The sequence below is a fragment of the Trichechus manatus genome, unplaced genomic scaffold (assembly GCF_000243295.1).
Source record: "Trichechus manatus latirostris isolate Lorelei unplaced genomic scaffold, TriManLat1.0 scaffold00060, whole genome shotgun sequence".
Taxonomy (NCBI): domain Eukaryota; kingdom Metazoa; phylum Chordata; class Mammalia; order Sirenia; family Trichechidae; genus Trichechus; species Trichechus manatus.
The window spans coordinates 3,888,181-3,908,449 of NW_004443996.1; the positions used below are offsets into that span (position 1 = coordinate 3,888,181).

The window sequence follows — 20,269 nt, forward strand, 5'->3', positions numbered from 1 at the left end:
TACCACCCCTTGCACTATGTGGTAAGGCACACTATAGGAGTCAGGTGGTAACCATAATTTAAGTTATCCTTGGTTTTTTAAAAACAACAGCTACCATTATCCAGGAAAGTTGAAAATTTACATGTACAAAATGAGTAGTGGCCCATGTGCCCTAAAACTTTGGAAACAATTATACAAGGTATGAATATAAAGTAATGAGATTATTTTCCTTACGTAGCTTATGAAATTAGTCTCGTTATTTTCCAGTCATACCTTACGTATCTTAGGCGGTTTGTGAAATAAATGTTTTTTGCAAGCCAAATTTTATAAGTAACTATGGTCGTGTGATTTGAATACCATATTGATCATCTAGGCCAGAGAAAAGTGGTCTTCTTTATCCTGAGAAGGGTATCCTATTCAGTAACTCAGTAAGATATTTTAATAATCTTTTCTTCCACTCTGCATCATTTTATGCCAAACTAACCTGCTAGTTGGAAAGAATATACAAAATGAATTTTCAAAAGAAAGACATTGTTTCAGCATGCAGTATTTTAAGCATGCTGTGGTGCTGTTAGTGTTGTCTTATTGATATTATTTACATCACAACCATGCACACTATTTACAGTTCTACAGTTGTTTGTCTCCTTGTCTTTTTAAGGCTTCCAAGAAATATTTACAATTTGTCAGATATGTGTCATAAAAATAAATCTGTGGATTTAAATACTCTTGTTAGTGAGCTTTCTTCAGAGGGCCTATTTGGACATTTCAGAGAAGCACTAAATGCAAGAATCTTCTGGTTCCTTAGTTTTCGGTCAATAAATTTCTTGGCTACTAAGCTGGACTCATCCAAATAACTGTTAATAACTATCAAATTACTTTCATTTGCCCATTAAAACATTCAAGAAGACCTGAATCTGCTGGCACTATGAAATGTGCAATATTATTTGGAGGTTTGTTGCTATTTTGTTTAGTGATAGATTAAGTATACTGTATCTCTTTACCAAACAGAAATTTCAGCTTGGTGAAAGAAGCATCTTACTTCTCTACAACTCATCCTCCAATCAAATTATCCCACAGATCAATAGAGGGCTACCCTTCAGAATAAACTAGTAAGTAGACTCCCATTTAGTTAAAACATTTTTTTTGATAAAACCAGAATAAGTGTGTTTATTTATGCATTTTGAATTTAGATGTCCTATTTACTCTTTCAGTTTGTAAGCTTTGATAATCTCTGTTTTGATGTCAAGCGTCTTGGTGTGTTTCTTTATCAGGACTGCTTTGTAAAGTCAGGTTTTATAATCGGTGTTCGCCTATCTTTGAGAGCTCAGTAAGTGGAGAGGTGAAAATATGTCTGGAAGTTCCAACATTATGCTTGAAAGTTACAACATTATTTATAAGAACTCCAACACTGCCCATGGGGATTCCACCATTGCCACTGGGAACCCCAGGATTATCCATGGGAACTCTAATAGTACCCCTGGGAACTCCAACAGTGCCCCTGGGAACTCCAGGATTATCCATGGGAACCACAACATTACCCATGGGAATGCTTACATTATCCCTGGGAACTCCAACATTGCCTCTGAGAAGTCCAGCATTATCTCCAGAAACTCCTAATTTACCCCTTCTTACAGAAGAATTATCCAAGGTTGGACTGATAGAAGGATATTCTCCAGGAGCTGATAAAATGGCCTTTTGCCAGGCTTCTTCAATGCCATCTCTTTCCTTTGCTTTTTCTAAAACACAAAATCAAAAGTTGTTTTGAAATTATCCATCTTGAGAAGAACCCTTATAAATAAGGATGACAGAAAATGATGATATAAATTCAATCACCTTAACAATTTAAAATCACATGGCAACTTTACCACAGTATATAACCTGTTTAGCAAAATATCCTGATAAGCAGTTTTGGGTGTAAAAGAGGGGCAGAGAAAAATAAAACTCTGGCTGAATGGTCCCACATGATGACCAGGAATCCGGAGGTAGTTGAAAGTAGAGAAGGGGAGGAAGAGAGTGAGAGAGAGGCTGAGCAACATTGTGGAGGGAGGAGGTCTGCAGAATAATGTTAGCTAATGAGAAATTACAATGGTGGGTAGCTGAAGAGCTTTTAGGAACAAAGATGTTTAATATTCATTTTTATTTCTTTTCTAATATGAGATGTGAATGAGATTAGGAGTCCAGTGGAAACATGAAATCAGAGAGAGGGGCAACTATGAGAATGGGAACATCTAGGATTGCGCAGAAATCTTGAGGAGGAGAGATGTGAGATTGGAGTTGAGCCAATTTTATGAACACTTCAAAGGACAGAGAGCTCTCAGCTGACTTTGGGTTATACTTGAATTTCAGTTTCTGATAAACAACTTCTCAGAGCCCTAAATATGTGTAGAAAAAGAGCCAAATTACAGAATGACCAAAATTATGATTTCAGGGAAAGTTTGAGTCAGATTCTAGATACTTATCATTCTTTTTCAGTGGTTTGGAGGGAGTCATTTCTAAGAAAGGTTTCTAATTGATGACACTATTCATGTGAAGCTGTGGGGACAAAACTACTAAGATGATTTAGAACTGAAAATTCCTAAAACTATTTGTTATCCCTAGTAGTATTTTTGCATATGTTTAAATAGCTGCAACAATAAAAACAAAAATCTTACTTTGTAGTAAACAGGAAATTTCAATCTAGGATTTTAAAGGACATTATAAATACTTCTATTCATATTACCTTTAAGCACTATAAAGACTATAATATTAATCACTGGTTTGACAATTAATACTTTCTAGCTGCCCTGGTGGCACAGTGGTTAAAGTGCTCGGCACTAACTGAAAGCAGACTGCCACATCTTTATCCTACTGAGTGGTTGGTGCGTTCAAACCACCGACTTTTGGTTTGCAGCCAAGTGCTTTAATCACTGCACCACCAGGACTCCTTTATTAAAAATCACAGCCTTGGACACCCTACGGGGCAGTTCTGCTCAGTTCTATAAGGTCGCTATGAGTAAGAATAGACTCCGCTGCAAGCGGTTTGGTTTTTTGTTTGGTTTAGCCACTAGGGTGCTAACATGCAGGATGAAATAAAGAAATTACTTCTTCTTTTAACCAGTGGGTAGGCAGTTATCCCATTCACTCCCTAATTTTAGCCCTGAATACATAGTTACTGGGTGATAGGTGTGGTTGGGGTAAAATTACTGTTCTATTAGTAAAAATTGAGATAAGTGGGGACTAGTCATTTTGTCAAGATTACTCACCAGCTGGAAATTATATTTCCAAAAGAAAATATTTATTTGAGACTTCTGAAGTCATAACGAAGTCTGTATATTTTAAGGATATCTCCAGAGGATTATTAACCGGTGTTTGATTTAATTTATTAAAGTCAGACTGTAGTCAACAACTATAAAGCTTAAAATTGTAGGATAGTAACCGGTCTCTTTGAAGAAGCTGATGTCTTATGGAGTAGAAAGAAATAGATTTCCAGATGGTGAGTTCGAAAGTAAATTTACTGATAAAAACCTACTTGTCTGTAAATTACACTTAGTTTATAAAAGTAGTTATAATAAGTTCATAAATCTTACTTCCTCCAAGCAAATTATGATCACCTGGGAAGAAAGAGCGGGCCCCTTCTGGGTTTACCGTTAACTCAGGCGCGTTTAGTTTCCGACTCTTGACGTCACGGTATCCGGGCAGGCTTTGACTGCGCTGTCGCCGGAGCTTAAAACGTTGGGGCAGCAGTGGGAAAGGGCCTTGCAGAGCATGGAGGTGGTGACCTCTGGGTGCAGTAATTGCTTGATTCTCCTCTTCTGGTGGCAGCCGGAGATACCCAATCTCTCTCTCCTCTTCTGTAGGAATAGTTTGGAGGATGTGGAGTCCTTCGCTGTTCAGAGGTGCCTCTAAGAGCTCCTCCCAGGAATGGCGGAAGATGGGTCTTTCTCTATAAGGACACATGCTTCTGTCTACTTCCAAGTCATCACTTCCACCGGACTCTGTGTTTTCTGGAGATACGAGCCACAGATTTCTCGGGATTCGTGGGCGACTGTATTCTGAGAATGATGAACATTTATGTATTAAAGCCTCCAGATGTATAAACCCAGTGACTTTCAAAGTTGGAATTTCTATATCACCTAGCTTCTCATATCCTGGCATACCAGAAACAAGTATTGTGGTGCCTTTCCTCCTTTCCTCTGGACTGGCAATTCCCAAAACTTCTAAGCGTTGAGACTCTGGGACCCCTGGAGATTTAACTGGCATTTTCTCTAGGTGAAGAAGCCCTGAAGTTTTTGGTCTTATTAGGGCAATGCTATCTAATTCTTCAGTTAATGGGGGCAGGGGACAGGGGGTACCCATCACCACTTGACTGAATCACCAGGTCCCTTTGATGGATACCTTCTCTGGTATGTTGATTGGAGGCTATGGTTGATGTCTGTGGTTTTTGTCTTCTGGCCTCTTCCCGAACTTCTTCATCAACAGGACGAAAATAGATGAACTCATCAGAAACGTCTTGAGCTTGTTGGTACTGGAAGGTTGGACTCACGGAAACAATCTGAAAGAAAATTCAGTGTCAAAACCTTACATAATACTATAAAAGGGACATGTGATTTTTAAATATTTTTGAAAGGCAGGCATTTTCACTATGCAGAAATAGATAAAATTCATTGCATTACATCAACACATTTAATACCCTCTTCTTGTTTTTGGCACACTATATCCTAGATCTACAGATCTAGGACAGCACTAAAATAGACACTGTAGAAATACTCAGATTCCTCCAAATCTATTGAGAAATGTATGGAATACCCATAAGAATAAATTGGGAAATAATGTATATATATCATAATTCTCTCTCAGAGATTCATAATGTATAGCAGTCTATTAAAGGCTCTGAGAAGTTTTTTTTATTAAGATATAATTCTCATACCATATAATTCACCTATTTAACTGTACAATTCAGTGGTTTTTAGAATATTCACAAGTTTTTTTATCTTTATCTAATACCAGAACATTTTCGTCACTCCAAAAAGAAACCCCAGAAAATCAGTGAAGATGTCAGTGTGAGGACCTACAAAAATTCTCTCCTCCATAAAAAGCAATGAGAAAACTGGAAAAATGGTCAGAATCAACTTTTTCAGAACTCTGGAAATTAAGCAAAGGCTTGCAGTGATCCAGAAAGCATTTATTTAAGAAAAATGGCTGATTCTCAGTAAGGAAATCAAGCTTTGTGGTGTAATTTGTTTTATTCCCATCTCTCTCCTCTTCAGTTGCAAGCATGGTGAAAAGCAGGAGCCTAATAGCCACCATCAGAGGCAGATCGTGGCTGAAGCTTGTTATGGTTTGCATTGTGTCCCCCCAAACATTATGTGGAAGTCCTAATCCCTGTACCTATAAATATGACCTTGTTTAGAAATAGGGGTTTTCTTTTGTTATGTTAATTAGGTCACACCAGCGTAGAGTATGTTCTAAACCTAACTACTTCTAAGTGGTTTCTTATAAAAAGAGTAGAACAGACACAGAGACACACATAGGGGGAGATGCCATGTGAAGATGGAGGCAGATGAATCTCCACCCTGGGAACGCCAAGGATTGCCAGCAACTACTAGAAACTGAAAGAGACAAGGAAGGACTCTACCCTAGAGGCTCCTGATTTGGACTTCTGGTCTCCAAAACTGTGAGAAAATAAATTTCTGGTTATTAAAGCCACCCACTTGTATTTCTGTGACAGCAGCGCTAGATAACTTAGAGCTCCTTCAAAGCCTCATTCCCAGAGAATTGTCAGTAATTCACCTGTCTGGTAATTGCTAATCTACTTCTTGTCTGTATGGATTTGTCTGTTCTGGACATTTCATACAAATAGAACCCCACTGTATGTGGCCTTTTGTGTCTGGCTTCTTTCGCTTAGCATGTTTTCAAGGTTTACTCCTTTTAATGACTGATAATATTCCATTGTATGTATATACCACATTTTGTTTATGTACTCACAAGTTTCTGGACATTCAGATTGTTTGCATTTTGGGGCTATTACGAATAATGCTGCTATAAACTTTAGTGTACACATTTTATGTGGATATATGTTATCATTTGTCTTGGGTATATATCTACTTCTTAGAATTATATATATGCAGTCCAATTTATGCTGTACCATCCCTTCAGTGTTTCAAAAAGAAAAATCCACATGTGTTAAACTGCCACCTAACATACTAATCTTGATCATGCCAACTAGTGCAGCAAACATGAAGGGGAGTCACACTGTTGTCCTTTTTTGTAATTTTTTCTATGAATTCTACTATTCTATTTTCTGGAAATGGTACTTATATTTCACACCAAGTTGTTTCATACAGAAACTTTATTATTACATCAACATGCTTTTAAACAATTCAAAGTTTTAGTTTTCCACATTTGGCGACTGTTGAAATATGAAATGAGGATAATCAGTACTTACAGTAGTTGGCTGGTGGCAAGTATTACACCAAATCACAGGAAATTCTCTTGTCAAGGCCAAAACACAGTTCGCATATATGACAGCACCTGTACGTCTATATTCTGTAAGAAAGGATAGAGCTTTAGGTTAAAGAGTCTATCCAAGGATAACTTGTAGGTTGGCCAACTTTGTGGTAGGTTTACATATGTGCTTTAGTTTGAACAGAGGAGGTGATAAACAGTGATGACTGGGGCAGCTATTTTCAACTAGCCTGAAAATTCTGGATATGTGGTTAGTACTACTGCTACATCCAGGATTTAGTTGTACAACCATATGCAGACACCGCTTTCTGAGACATCCAAACAACTACCGATCTTAAAATAATTGAACTTGAGCTCTACTATGGAAACAGTGTAGTATGCAGAGACTGCAGTTTACCGCTCTTCAATAATGTGTGTGCGTGCCTCTGTGTGTTGGGGATTATTTCAGTAAATAATTAGCTATCAGAAATAGCTCATTTTAAGTATTTCTCTTGTTAATTTATTTATGCATACCCAGAAACATACAACTCTGCAATAAAATTGTTGTGCAGCTTTTTGGCAGTAAATATTTATTGCTGTATTAGAATTTGTTCATTCATTTATAGTAGTTTTTAATGAATATGCAAGTTGATGAAAATCTTTATTTAATATTTCTGTTCTAAACTTTTTTTTTTTTTGCTTTATTGCTTTTTTATTTACTTCCCAGATCAGCTTACTTATAAGATTTCAAAATTATTAATGGTAATAATAATGAATACTTGAGAATGTTTTACACGCAAAGAAATTTTGTTTCCTGGGTCTCAAAATTCCTTTATAAGTGATTGTTCTATCAATGGAAGTGATCTATCGAGTGATATTTATTAAGTGTTTTTAAGGGTACTGAGTAATCCTAGAGACTGTATAAAGTAGGTTAACCTGATCCTGTTTTTCACCCTTCAGGAATTTGCCAACCAGACAGAATAAAAATATTGTAAGCAAAACTAGAAAAGGGCATATAGAACGTGATCTACTATATTTGGGATTGTGTAGTCTCTGATGAATAGGTCAGGAAATTGTTCATGCTTTGAATTATGAGATGAAGAGTGAAGAAACTAACTGATAAGCATATAAAAGGGTAATGCACTCATAAAATACCTGTTCTCTAATTTAACAAAGCAATAATCTCTCCAAATGATTATGTTATGTATAGTTCATTTCTATACATCATGTATAGTTAATTTCTATATACAGTGAATCTTGCGAGAGCTGGAACTCAACAGGCTTGCCTTGTTTTTCTGGGTCTCACAAGTTTTTTGCCTTTGACAGGGTGCAGTCTTACCGCTTTTCTATTGCTCATTTTAGTGGAAAATATTTGAGTTTTCCTTCTCTAACAGGTTTCTGACTTACACAGGCTCCAGCTTTCACAGGTTTTACTGTATCAGTTCAGCCCAATTTTATTTTTTTTGTATTATCTCTTATTTATTAATTTTTATAAATTATACTAGCTATTGGCAGTGTTTTATTTTCCCTTTTTTAAAAAAATAATATTTGATTGAGTTTTTGGTGAAAGTTTACACATCAAGTTAGGTTCCCATTTGACAATTTCCACACAACTTGTTCAGTGACATTAGTTTATCACAATGTGTCAACATTCTCTTTGTGTTCAGTTTGTTCCCTTTCCAGCACTCTAGTATCCCTGCCCCCTTATCTTCTCATCTTTGCTTTTGAGTAATTATTGACTTTTTCGTCTCATACTGATGATTTTTAAGTTGGGCCCTGATCTTATGGGTAATATCCTTTATTTTGTGTGCCACTCTGCTATTTCACTAAAAGGGTGATCTCAGGGGATAGGCTCAGTTGTAGGTTTAAAGAGTTTCTCAGGGCAATTGTCTCAGGGAATCCTCTGTTCTCTACTGTTCCAGTTTGTTTGGATTTTTTTTTTTAAATAAGAATTTGAGTTCTGCTCTGTATTTTTCTCCCATTCTATCCAGAACCAACTATTGTGACCCCAGTCAGAATGGTCAGTGGTGGTAGCCAGGCACCATCTAGTTCTTCTGGTCTCAGGGTAGATGAGGTTGTGACTTGTGTAGACATGTTTCTTCTCTATGCTTTTGGTTACCTTCTTACAGTTTTTCTCCTGGCGAGTAGAGACCCGTAGTTATGTGTTAGATGGCTGCTCACAAGTGTCTAAGACCCCAGATGCTACTCACTTCACTAGGATGCAGATCATGATTTTTGTGAACTATGTTATGCCAATTGACTGAGTTGTCCCATGAGACTGTGGTCCTAAGCCTTCAGATCCAGAAAACCAATGTTGGAAGGTGTTTGGTTATGTCTGAGGAGTATTCATATTTGTGTCTTCAACGAATATATGTTCCAGCACCAACATAATTGTATCTACATGTACCTATAGATACTTCTATCTGTTCTCACCTATGTACACACCTGTAGCTACCTGAATACCAATTTGCCTATACCCATCCATATGTGCTCAAACACTCATTTTTAGTTTGGTTGTGCTGTGCTCACTACATCCACATTAGGTGCCACTTTTCCCATCAACAATAATAACTAGTCTCTAAGGTATAAAGCACACTTTCCCCATACCCTCTCCTCTCCCTGATAACCACCAATGAACATTGGTCTCTCTATATTTACTGTTTTAATAAAGTCTTTTGATGAGCAGAAGTTTTTAATTTTTATGAGGTCCCATTTATCTATTTTGTCTTCTTTTATTCGCGCCTTTGTTACAATGTTTGTTATCCTATTTTTACAAAAGATTAGATCCCATAGTTTTCTCCCTATGTTTTCTTCCAGGAATTTTATGGTTTTAGACTTAACATTTAGGTCTTTAATCCATTTTGAGTTAGTTTTTGTGTATGGTGTGAAAAATAATCTTGTTACATTTTTCTGCAGATGGATATACAGTTTTGCTAGCACCATTTATTAAAGAGACTGTTTCTGCCCCACTGACTGAATTTTGACCCCTTGTCGAAAATCAGTTGTTCATAGATCACTGGGTTTAATTCTGTGTTCTCAATTCTATTCCACTGGTCTATGTGTCTAGCATTGAACCAATACCAGGCTGTTTTGATTACAGTGCTGTATAATGTGTTTTGATATCAGGGAATGTGAGACCTCCTCCTTTGTTCCTTTTCTTCAATATTGCTTTGGCTATTTGAGGTTTCTTCCCTTTTTATATGAAGTTGATCATTAGTTTTTCCATTTCAGTAAAGACTGTTGGGATTTGTATTGGGATAGCATTGTATTTGTAAATCACTTTAGGTAGTATTGATATTTTCACTATATATCCATGAACATGACATATCTTTCCATTTTTGTAGGTCATCTTTTAGTCTCTAGTATTAGTGTTTCATAATTTTCATTGTATAAGTCTTTTATGTCTCTGGTTAGGTTTAGTCCTAGGTATTTTATCGAATTTGGGGCTATTGTAAATGATATTGTTCTCTTTATTTCTTTTTCAGAGTAGTCTTTGTTAATGTAGAGGAACCCAACTGATTTTGTGTGTGTGTGTGTTGATCTTGTACCCAGCAATATTGCTATATTCTTCTATTCCAGCAGGTTTCTTGTGAAATCTTTAGGGTCTTCTATGTATAGGATCATCTCATCTGCAAATAGAGGTAGTTTTACTTCTTCCTTTCTGATTTAGATATCTTTTATTTCTCTGTCTTGTCTTTTTGCTCTCGTAGGCCTTCCAGTACAATGTTGAATAAGAGTGGTGATGATGGGTATCCTTGTCTCGTTCTCCTCAAAGGGAAGGCTCTTAGCCTTTCTCTTTTGAGTATAATGTTGACCATTGGTTTTACATATATGCCCTTAACTATGTTGAGGAATTTCCCTTCTATTCCTATTTGGCTGAGTGTTTTTATCAGGAAAAAGTGTAGAATTTTATCAAATGCCTTTTCTGCATCAATCAATATGATCATATGGTTCTTTTCCTTTGTTTTATTTATGTGGTGGATTACATTGATTGATTTTCTAATGTTGAACTACCCTTGTAATCCTGGCATGAAACTCACTTGATCATGGTGTATGATTTTTTTGGTATGTTGCTGAAGTCTGTTGGCTAGAATTTTGTTGAAAAATTTTGCATCTATGTTCATAAGGGATATTGGTCTGTAATTTTCTTTTCCTTTTTTTGTGATGTCTTTGCCTGGTCTAGGTATCAGGGTTATGCTGACTTCAGAGAAAGAATTCATCAGTGTTCCTTCCTCTTCTATGTTTTTGAAGAGACTGAGTAGGATTGTTGTCAACTCTTCTCTGAACGTTTGGTAGAAGTGTCCAGTTTAGCCGTCTGATCCTGGCTTTTTTGTTCTTGTTGTTGTTGGCAGTTTTTTTTTTAAAATGACATCTTCAATCTCCTCTTTTGTAATGTGTCTGTTTAAAATTTTTACCTCTGTTTGTGTTAGTTTGGGTAGGTAGTGTGTTTTTAGGAATTTGTCCATTCCATCTAGGTTTGCAAATTTGCTGGAGTATAATTTTTCATAGTAATCAGTCTTGATTTTCTTTATCTCTGTTGGATTGGTTGTAATGTCACCAATTTCATTTCTTAACTTGGTTATTTGCCTCTTATGTTTTCTGTTTTTTGTCCCTTTTGTCCGTTTAGACAGTGTTTGTTTATTTTATCGATCTTTTCAAAGTGTCTGGTTTTGTTAAATCTTTCCATTGTTTTTCTGTTTTAAATTTTGTTTATTTCTGTCTGGATCTTTATTATTTCTTTTTTTCTGGTAGCTTTTTTTTTCTTTTGCTCTTCCTTTTCTATTTGTTCAAGTTGTGGGTTTAAATTAATGATTTTGGATTGTTCTTCTTTTTTAATGTAAGAATTTATTGCTATAAATTTCCCTCTGAGTACTGCTTTTGCTCTGTCCCAAAGGTTTTGATAGGTTGTGTTTTCATTTTTGTTTGATTCTAGGAATTTTTAATTTCATTTTTATTTCCTCTATGACCCATAGTTTTTTAGTATTGTATTATTTAGTTTCCATGCATTTATTCTTTTTTCTTTATCCTGTTGTTGACTTCTAGCTTCATACCATTATGGTCAGATAAGATGCTTTGGATGATTTTAATCTTTTTAAATTTGTTGAGACTTGTTCTGTGTCCTAGCATATAGGTTATTCTGGAAAATGATCCATGTGCAATGGAGAAGAACATGTATTGTTCTGATATTGGGTGAAGTGTTCTATATATATCCATCAGGTCCCATTGGCTTATGGTTTTATTTAAGTTCTCAATGTCCTTAGTGATTTTCTTTTTAGATGTTCTGTCTATAATTGAAAGTGGTTTGTTGCAGTCTCCTACTATTATTGTGGAGTTGTCTATTTCTCCTTTCATATTAGTCAGGATTTGTTTCATGTATTTCACTGCATGGCTGTTAGGTGCATATATGTTTATAATTGTTGTATCTTCTTTCTGAATTGACACTTTTATTATTATGTAATGACCTTTTTAATCTCTTGTTATAGATTTTGATTTAAAGTCTATTTTATCTGATATCAGTATGGCCACCTCTGCTATTTTTTGTTTACTGGTTGCATGGAATATTTTGCTCCATCCTTTTATTTTTAGTCTATTTGTATCCTTATATCTAAGGTGTGTTTCTTGTAAACAGTAAAAGGCTGGATCATGTTTTTTTTTTTATCCATTCTGCCACTCTCTTCCTTTTGTATGGTGTGTTAGACCATTTACATTAAGGTTATTACTGAATGTGAAGTGTCTACCTCTCTTATTTTACTATTTACTTTTTGAATGTTTAGTATCTTCTTTGTTTTTATTTATTCTGATGTTTCTGTTTTGGGGGAGTTTCTTGTGATGAGGTTTTTTTTTTGTTATCTTCCTTCTTGTCTTTTGAATGTTTCTTCTTGGTGATTTCTTAGTGGTTACCACATATCTTAAATGACACAACTTACAATTACAACAGCATTTAACATATGAACAACAGTTAACATACAATCTTAACATAATAAATCTGTTCCTGATATGCTCCTTTCTCCCCTGTTTCTGTTGGTGTGTCTCCATTAACATCAATATACAACCTATATTTGATAAGTTTACTTTGTACTTATTTCTTGATGCTCTTGCCTTTCCTTTGGAATACTCTCTTGAGTAATACCTCCAAAGCTGGTCTGGTAGTGGCAAATTCTCAGAACTTCTGTTTGTTTGGGAATGTCTTGATTTCCCCTTCATTTTTGAATGATGACTTTGCTTGGTAAAGAATTCTTCGTTGGTAATTCTTTTGGTTCAGTATTTTATATCTATTGCTCCATTGTCTTCTGGCCCCTAGAGTCTGGGGAGAAATCTGCACTGATTCTTATGAAAGACCTTTGGTATGTTATATTGTGTTTTTCTCTTGCTTCTTTCAGAATTCTCTCCTTGTCTTTGGTTTTCAAGAATTTCATTAGGATATGGCACAGAGTTGATCTTTTTTGTCTTTTCTGATTGGGGTTTGTTCCTATATTTGCAGGCTTGTTTTTCTGTTCAAGTCTGGGAAATTCCCTCTGATTATCTCTTGGAAAATTGTTTCTGTGCCTTTATTGTTGTCAGGGTGCTCTGGTATTACAATAATTCTAATGTTAGATTTCTTAATTTAATCCCACATTTCCTTTTGGGTCTGTTTGCTTTTCTTTGTTCTTTCCTCTTGAGACTTGATAAGTTCAGTTATTTTGTCTTGTAGCTTACTTATGCTGTCTTCTGTCTTTTCTACTGTTGTTCTCTTGCTTTTTCTAATTCAGATGTTTTATTCTTAAGTTCCAATAGTTCTCTTTGCTTTGTTTTGTGTGTGTGTGTTTCAATTTCCTTGTTAAGTCTCTCATTTTGTTTCTCCATTTGTTTCCTGATCTCCACTTGTTTGTTTTCCATGCGCTTTTTGGTTTCTTTAAACATATTTAGCACCATATTCTGAAAATTATCAATTCTTTTCATTGTTCTGGCCTCCATAGGAGATATTTCCTCTTCCTCATGTTTTGCTTTTAAATATTCCTCCTTCTTCAAGGATTTTATGTGTTTTACTATCTTTTGAACTTGGACCATTTTGTTACCTTTTTTTCTTTACATTTTATATTCTGTTTATTGTGGGAAATTTTCTGATTTGGTGTTCTGGTGGTGCAGCAGCCAAGCGCCTGGCTACCAACCAAAAGGCCAGGGCCTGCCTCCACCAGCTTCTCTGTGGGAGACAGATGTGGCAGACCAGCATTGCAAAGATTCATAGACCTGGTAACCCCATGGGGTGGCTCCCCTCAGCCCTGCAGATTCACTATGAGTCAGAATGGCCCTGTGACAGTGGTCTTGGCGTCTGCTCCTGAGAACCACTAGCTGACATTCTTATCCTTAGGTTTTTTCAGTGCTGGTTCAGGAGTTCTGGATGCTTGGTTTCTTGAATTCAGTACACATGTGTGAGAGGGGGGATTAGATGGTCGCAGACGCTGACATAAGCAGTGGAGCTTGACTTTCTTGTGACGATGGTGGAGGACTCTGTCTTTCTCTCACCGTTGCCCATGCACAGGCACTCCCACAGTGTCCTTCTGTGGGCTCTTTCCTGTCTAGTCTGTCTGAAATATTCCCCTCACCCTTCTGTCCTTGCAGTTCCTCCCGGTCCTAGTGCCGTCCATCTCGGGCCTCAGTGAAATTCAACAGCACCCTCATTCAGTGCCACAGTGTCCCTTTGCCCCCTCCCAACTGCGTGGCCTGTGTATTCCCAGGGTGAATTTGCACTGCCTTAAAAAAAATTGGGCTAGAGTGTCCTTAGATTAGCTCCTTTTCTGTGTTCCCTGTTTGGGGTGTTATCCAGCCCTATCCCAAGACGGCTGCAATGAGCAAGTGCTCCTGATGTTAGTGGGTAGGATCTCCTGTCTACTCTACTGACCCTGTTCCTTCTCTCCCCCACTTCTGGACTCATCCTGACTCTCCAATACCTCAGCTGCTGTCCAGAGTTCTGAGATCTCAGTCTGTGCTTGTTTTTATTCATTGTTCTGTGAGTTAGTTGATGGAGGAGTAAGTAGGAGCGTCCACTCATTTAGCCGTCTTGTCCGCCTCCTCAGCCTAATTTTAGAAACTAAATTCTTTTGGCACAATTCGGTAATCCTTGAAAATATGATTGTATAGTAATCCTTTTACATTTATTAAATACATTACATTGAAAATTCTGATAATTTTTGGATGATGGTATGAAAAGATGTGTTAATTATGAGCTTATATTTAAATCATGTGTCTGCATTTTTAAAAAAATGCAAAAATCTTTAAAACCAAAAGGAATTTGAAGTACTTACCTTCATTAGCAGCTGCATCTCCAAAGGAGGAGCCATATGCTAACTGTAACATTTGTCCAACCCAACTGAAAAAATAACAAGGAGAAAAAGGGCAATAATTAATAGTAGCCAGTAGTTTGAGTGATTATGATGTTCAAGACACTTTCTCATTTAATCCTTATATCAACCATAAGAGGTAAGAACTATTATTATTCCTATTGAACAGATGAGAAAACTGAGGTTCAGAAAGGTTAAATAATGTGCCTGAGTTAATGCTCTGAATCCAGGCAGTCTAGTTCCAGAGCCTACGATCTTCACCACTACAGCTTATGGCTTATAGCTATCATTAGAAGTATTTTAAAAGAACAAAGAGATATAGTCTTGACACCAAATGTTCCATAAACATAATTTCCTTTAGGAAAAATTTAAATTAATAATAGAGAAATAGTACAAACCAGGATTAAATCAACTGAAGATCATGATTTGATGCTAGTATAAATTATGTAAGAACTTTCTTTAATCCTGAGATAAAAGAAAACTGTATTGTTGATGGTTGGATATTTTCTAAGCTTTTCATACCCCCAACATTAAAAAGCTAAGTACCAACATATACCAATCATCCTTGATTACAGCCTAACTTTAAAGCTGAATTAGAACTTCCCTGTTGGTATCTCTAAAGGATAGATTCTCATAATTTTTTACTCCTAAAACACACAAATCACAGTATTAAAAATCATGCCAAACACTTAATAATCTAAAAGTACTCAATTTTACATTGGATACTTTCATTCAGAGAGTAATTGTTAGCAGTTTTTACCAGCAAAATCTGTCTTTTGATGCTTAGGATAGATCCTGTTCCCCTATTCAGTTCTGTTATTCTGCTTTTGAAAATATCAACCACAGAACAATTCTCCCCTAATCCAAATACTCATTTTAAAATTTCATAATTGATTTTATAAAATGTAGGACATGGTGACTGGGGACTGATACAGCAAGATGGAAGTATTTCAAATATAATAGAATATTAAATACTCTAAGCAGAAATATTATTGGCATGCTGGAAAAGCCATTTTTGACTGTCTCAAAATGTTCTGCTTAGATTTTATTTTTTAGCCTCAAATATTTATTATTATTGTTTAGTTTGGCTGTTGAAAATATGGTATTTGAAGTAAAATATAAAAGATATTATAATCAGTAAGTATGAATTGAACTAGTACAGAACAAAATTATAATAGTGTTAGATCATTTTATTCTGAACCTCTGACTGTCATTATTGATGACCTACATATACAATCTTTACAATACAAAATTTTGTTAGCTTCTTGGAATCAGACTATAATATTGAATTTCATGATTAGAATTTGTTAAGTGGCAATATTTCAGCCACTTAAGGTTAATAATTTATAAATATTAAACATATTCTTAGCATAACTCTATTAAATCAATGATCTTTAGTGGTATGGACAGAAATTTTACTCATTTTTTTACAGTCACATATCATAATGTAAATAACATTTTGTGAAAATCTATTGGTGACATAAAAGAACTAAAGAAGAAAGATTAAAATTTGTTTTGCAAATCATGCAATAAAGAAAGCTTTTAGTCAAAACTGGGTGAAAGCAGGATTCTCTCTCCCTTTCTCAAATTCAAGTGTTCCATAGCCACATGTGGCTAGTGGCAAGTGTCTTGGATAGTGTAAATATAGAATATTTCTGTCATTGCAGAAAGGTCTTTTAGACCTTAATGTATTGGAAAAGTAGAAATTCTGTGTGAGGGGTTAGTACCTTTGACATAGAAATCAAAGTGTTTCATATATTTACTGGGTTACTTGGATAAAGATTTAAAAAATCTCAAGCAATTGATATTTTCATATCCTTACAAAATTATGATCCCTCTCTCTCCCCTTTAAAAGAGTAGATTATAGATAAGATACTAAAATTAGCTTGTACATTTCCAAAAGAAAGTTTAAAGAAAAGAAGTCATTTAAAAACTAAGAACTTTCACAAGCCAAGTGAGAAATTAAGGTTATTTAGAAGTTACTGTATTTAAGTAGAAATAAGCTTTTTTACTTTTAATTTCTTTTTCCTTCTGCGTTCCAGGCATGTAAAAACTGACATTTAAAGAAAACTTACAGAAAATGTAACAGGACACTGGCATTTTCAATATCCAGATTAATTATTTTAAATGTGCATGAAAGCAGCAAGAAGCTAAGCATATCATTTCCCTGATGAGGCAGTTATTGATGTTCTCTTTTTCTAGAAATGTTAGGAAATGAACTTACTTTTAAAAAATTAAAACTTTAAAAAATTATTGCCCCATCCAATTGACATTAGAGGAGTCCTGGTGGTGCAGTGGTTTAAGTACTTGGCTACTAACCGAAAAAGTCCTTGATTTGAACCTACCAGCCCCTCTACAGGACAAAGATGTGGCAGTCTGCTTCCATACTGCCTTGGAAACCCTATGGGCCAGTTTTCTTCTGTCCTATAGTGTTGCTATGAGTTGGAGTCACCCGACGGCAACAGGTATTGACATTAGATAATTGATTAAATTATAAAACGTTTTACGTGTAATGATACTAATTATCTGTTTATTACACTGGTTAGTCATTCTTGGGAGCCCTGGTAGCACAGTGGTTAAGAGCACAGCTGCTAACCAAAAGGATGGCAGTTTGAGTCCACCAGCTGCTCTTTGGAAATTCTATGGGGCAGTTCTACTCTGTCCTATAGGGTTGCTATGAGTTGGAATTGACTTGATGGCAATGGGTTTGGTTGTTTTTGAGTCATTCTTGAAAGCATAAGTTCTTTAGGAGCAATTGCGTTTTCAAATACACACAAATATTTTCATAAAATCAACTTTTATCTTTAAAACTAGTTAGATCCAAGCAGTTAAAACTGTTGGGTGCAATTTTCCACGGCATTTCTACACATTATGTTTTGTCAGGGACTCTCTTGTCGAGGAAGTTTGTATAGCAAACGACTTTGGAAGATAGGGGTGCCTCCAGAGCAGAGATTAGATTAGTTTGTTTCCTTACAAGGTTAGTAAAAATAATGTATCTCCTCTCAGGCAAAGGTTGGGCAGGTTTGCTATCAGCCCTCTTTCAAAGATTGGAGGGTTTCTAAACTAGGAGTTGCTCAGCTGTGACGCAAATCTGCCCTGTGTTCAGCATCCACCCGGTGGGCTCCACATCATCCCGTTGGGACTTGGGGTCAAGGGGAATAAATGCTAGTGAAGGGAAGCTCTTGTTGCCTGCTGTGCTGTGACTAATAAAGTCCTTTGTCTCTAACCCAGGAGTCTTGGGTCATTCTGCCAGCATCTGCGAAACAGTGGCAGGCTAACTTGTAGGCTTGTAAACAGGATAAAATCTCAGACCCTACACAGCTCTTGAGAAAACATGACAAATTAGATCTAGTAGGTATATACCAATTAAGAAGCCCCATAGAACCCAGAGTGTGGGAGAGAAACAGAGTGGCCCAAAAGAATGTCCATTAAAGGGGTGAAAGGTAGAGAAAAGCCGGGAACAAAACACATCAAGTTTATTTTCTAACAACTCCTAATCTGTTTACTTTTTGGCCACTTAAACCTTAAACTCAAAACAGAGGATATACGTTAATTTTAATCTTCCTGGTAAAAACAGGAAAAGAATAAAGACAAACAAACCAAAAAAAAAGGTTGAAGACACAAGTTCTTCAGAATGAAATGAATACCTAACTAGTTTCGTAAGCTTTACCCAGCTTTTCACAACTGTTATTAGTTCTACAAGACTCCACATCGAAAAAAAAAAAAAAATCCACCCCATGGGGAAACTGCTATCCTCATCCTAAGCGACCACTCCGTTGTTCTTGCTTGTTTTCCAACCCTAAACTAGGTTAAAATTGGTCTCTCTCTGTGTCTCACCTCCACCCACCCTGATATGAAAGGTGAACATGTGCTCAGAAGGAAGGGTGAGTCGACGGCGCTTCGTAGAAAGTAGTCAAAAGGCAACCAGTTCAACTGCAGTTTCCCTCCGTCTTTATTATTAAGGTGTTATTAAGGCGATGAACTTAGTTTTTATTTTCAAATTACATCGCATATTTCTTAGTCCATTCCCGAGCTATTCTATCATACTTCTCCCTATCCTTCCTGTAGATCTTCGCAATTTCAGGGACCAAAGGATCGTCAGGGTTGGGGTCGCATAACATAGAGCAGATGGATAACAGCACTTTTGAGATGGTGAGTGCTGGCGACCATTCAGACCGGAGAATATCCAAGCAAATACTACCGTTTCTGTTGATGTTTGGATGGTAAATTCTCGTGGTGAAGGCGATCTTGGGTGGCTTGAAGGGGTAGTCGGCAGGAAATTGGATTGAGAGGAAGAAGACCCCTCCCTGGTAGGGGCTGTCGTTTGGCCCCATGATGGTTGCTTGCCAGTGGAACATGTCGTCCCCTACCGGACCTGCGGAGCACTGGGCTGGGGGGTCGCGAACCAGGTCGAGGAACTCCTTGTGGATGCGCTTTAGAGCCATGGTCAGCAAGGCGTGGCGGCCAGTCTCTGGAGCAGGTAGAGGGAGGCCTCAGTGGTCGCAAGGCGGCAGGAGGGGTGACTGGCGGAGTTGGTAGACAGGCGATCTGTGGGCTGAAAGGGGCGTCGAGGTGGGAGTCGGCAGAAGGGGATGGTGGCGGAGAGGAGAACCGATCCCGGGGGCGTGAGAAGGGCGCTCTGTCGGCCCTGAGGGACTGGACGTCCGTGGTTCGAGGCCGTTGTGCTGCCTGGAGACCCCGCTGCTCGGAGGCTGCTTCTCCTGGTGGCCGCGCTGTCCAGACAAGCCCGGAGACACCGCTACCCCGGCTTCAGGCCACCTGCCCCTGCCCCTGCCGTCTGCTGCCCACACTGGGGCCTCGGGAACTGGCTAGGACCCTCTCTGTGAGGTAACAGCGGCAGCGCTGACCACGTGGTGGTGACGTGGGCCGGGCGGGCGAGGGGGCGGGGCAGTTCCCTTACCTAGCCCTCGCGCTTTGTGCTGTCTAGTAGTGTCACACACCTCACTGAAAGTTACCTCGATGAATAAGAGCAGTTCAAGGAAATCCACTTACCCCTCATCCAGATTCACCTTCCCTTAACATTTCACCCCATGGGCGGCTTTATCCTATCCTTTCCCCCCTCCTTCTCCTTCTCTCCCCTCCTCCTCGCTCCCAGCGTTGATAAGAAATCATATCAGATGGTAGGTCACAGTTTCATTTATGATCTAGAAGAATTTCCAGCTGCATAACTGTCACCTAATATACCTATTCAATCAACTTAGGAAGGCAGGATAACAATCATTTGACCTTATTTTAAAGAAGGAGAATGTAGATGGCTGAATGAATATTCTAATAGTAAGATAAAATATCTAATTCATTGAGAGGAACTTTTGCAAATCTCTTGTTTTACATGGTCTCAAAGAAGAACATGGCTTGTGTGGTTCTGAACAAATGAATTGGTCTCTTTACTGTGGTAAATATAAACTTTAAAAATACTCATTTAAATAACAGAATAATTGTCATAAAATTAGAAAAGAAAACCAAGACAATTCTTTATGTAGGAAGCATATATAACATTGCAAGATTTTGAGGTAAGCTTCCAAAGTTCT

General features: G+C 37.2%; 1 pseudogene; it reads right to left on the bottom strand.

The window, feature by feature from the left end:
• Positions 1–18,721: 18,721 nt before the first annotated feature.
• LOC101342597 (ubiquitin-conjugating enzyme E2 D2 pseudogene) lies at positions 18,722–19,165 on the bottom strand (annotated as a pseudogene).
• Between the last annotated feature and the right edge of the window lie 1,104 nt (positions 19,166–20,269).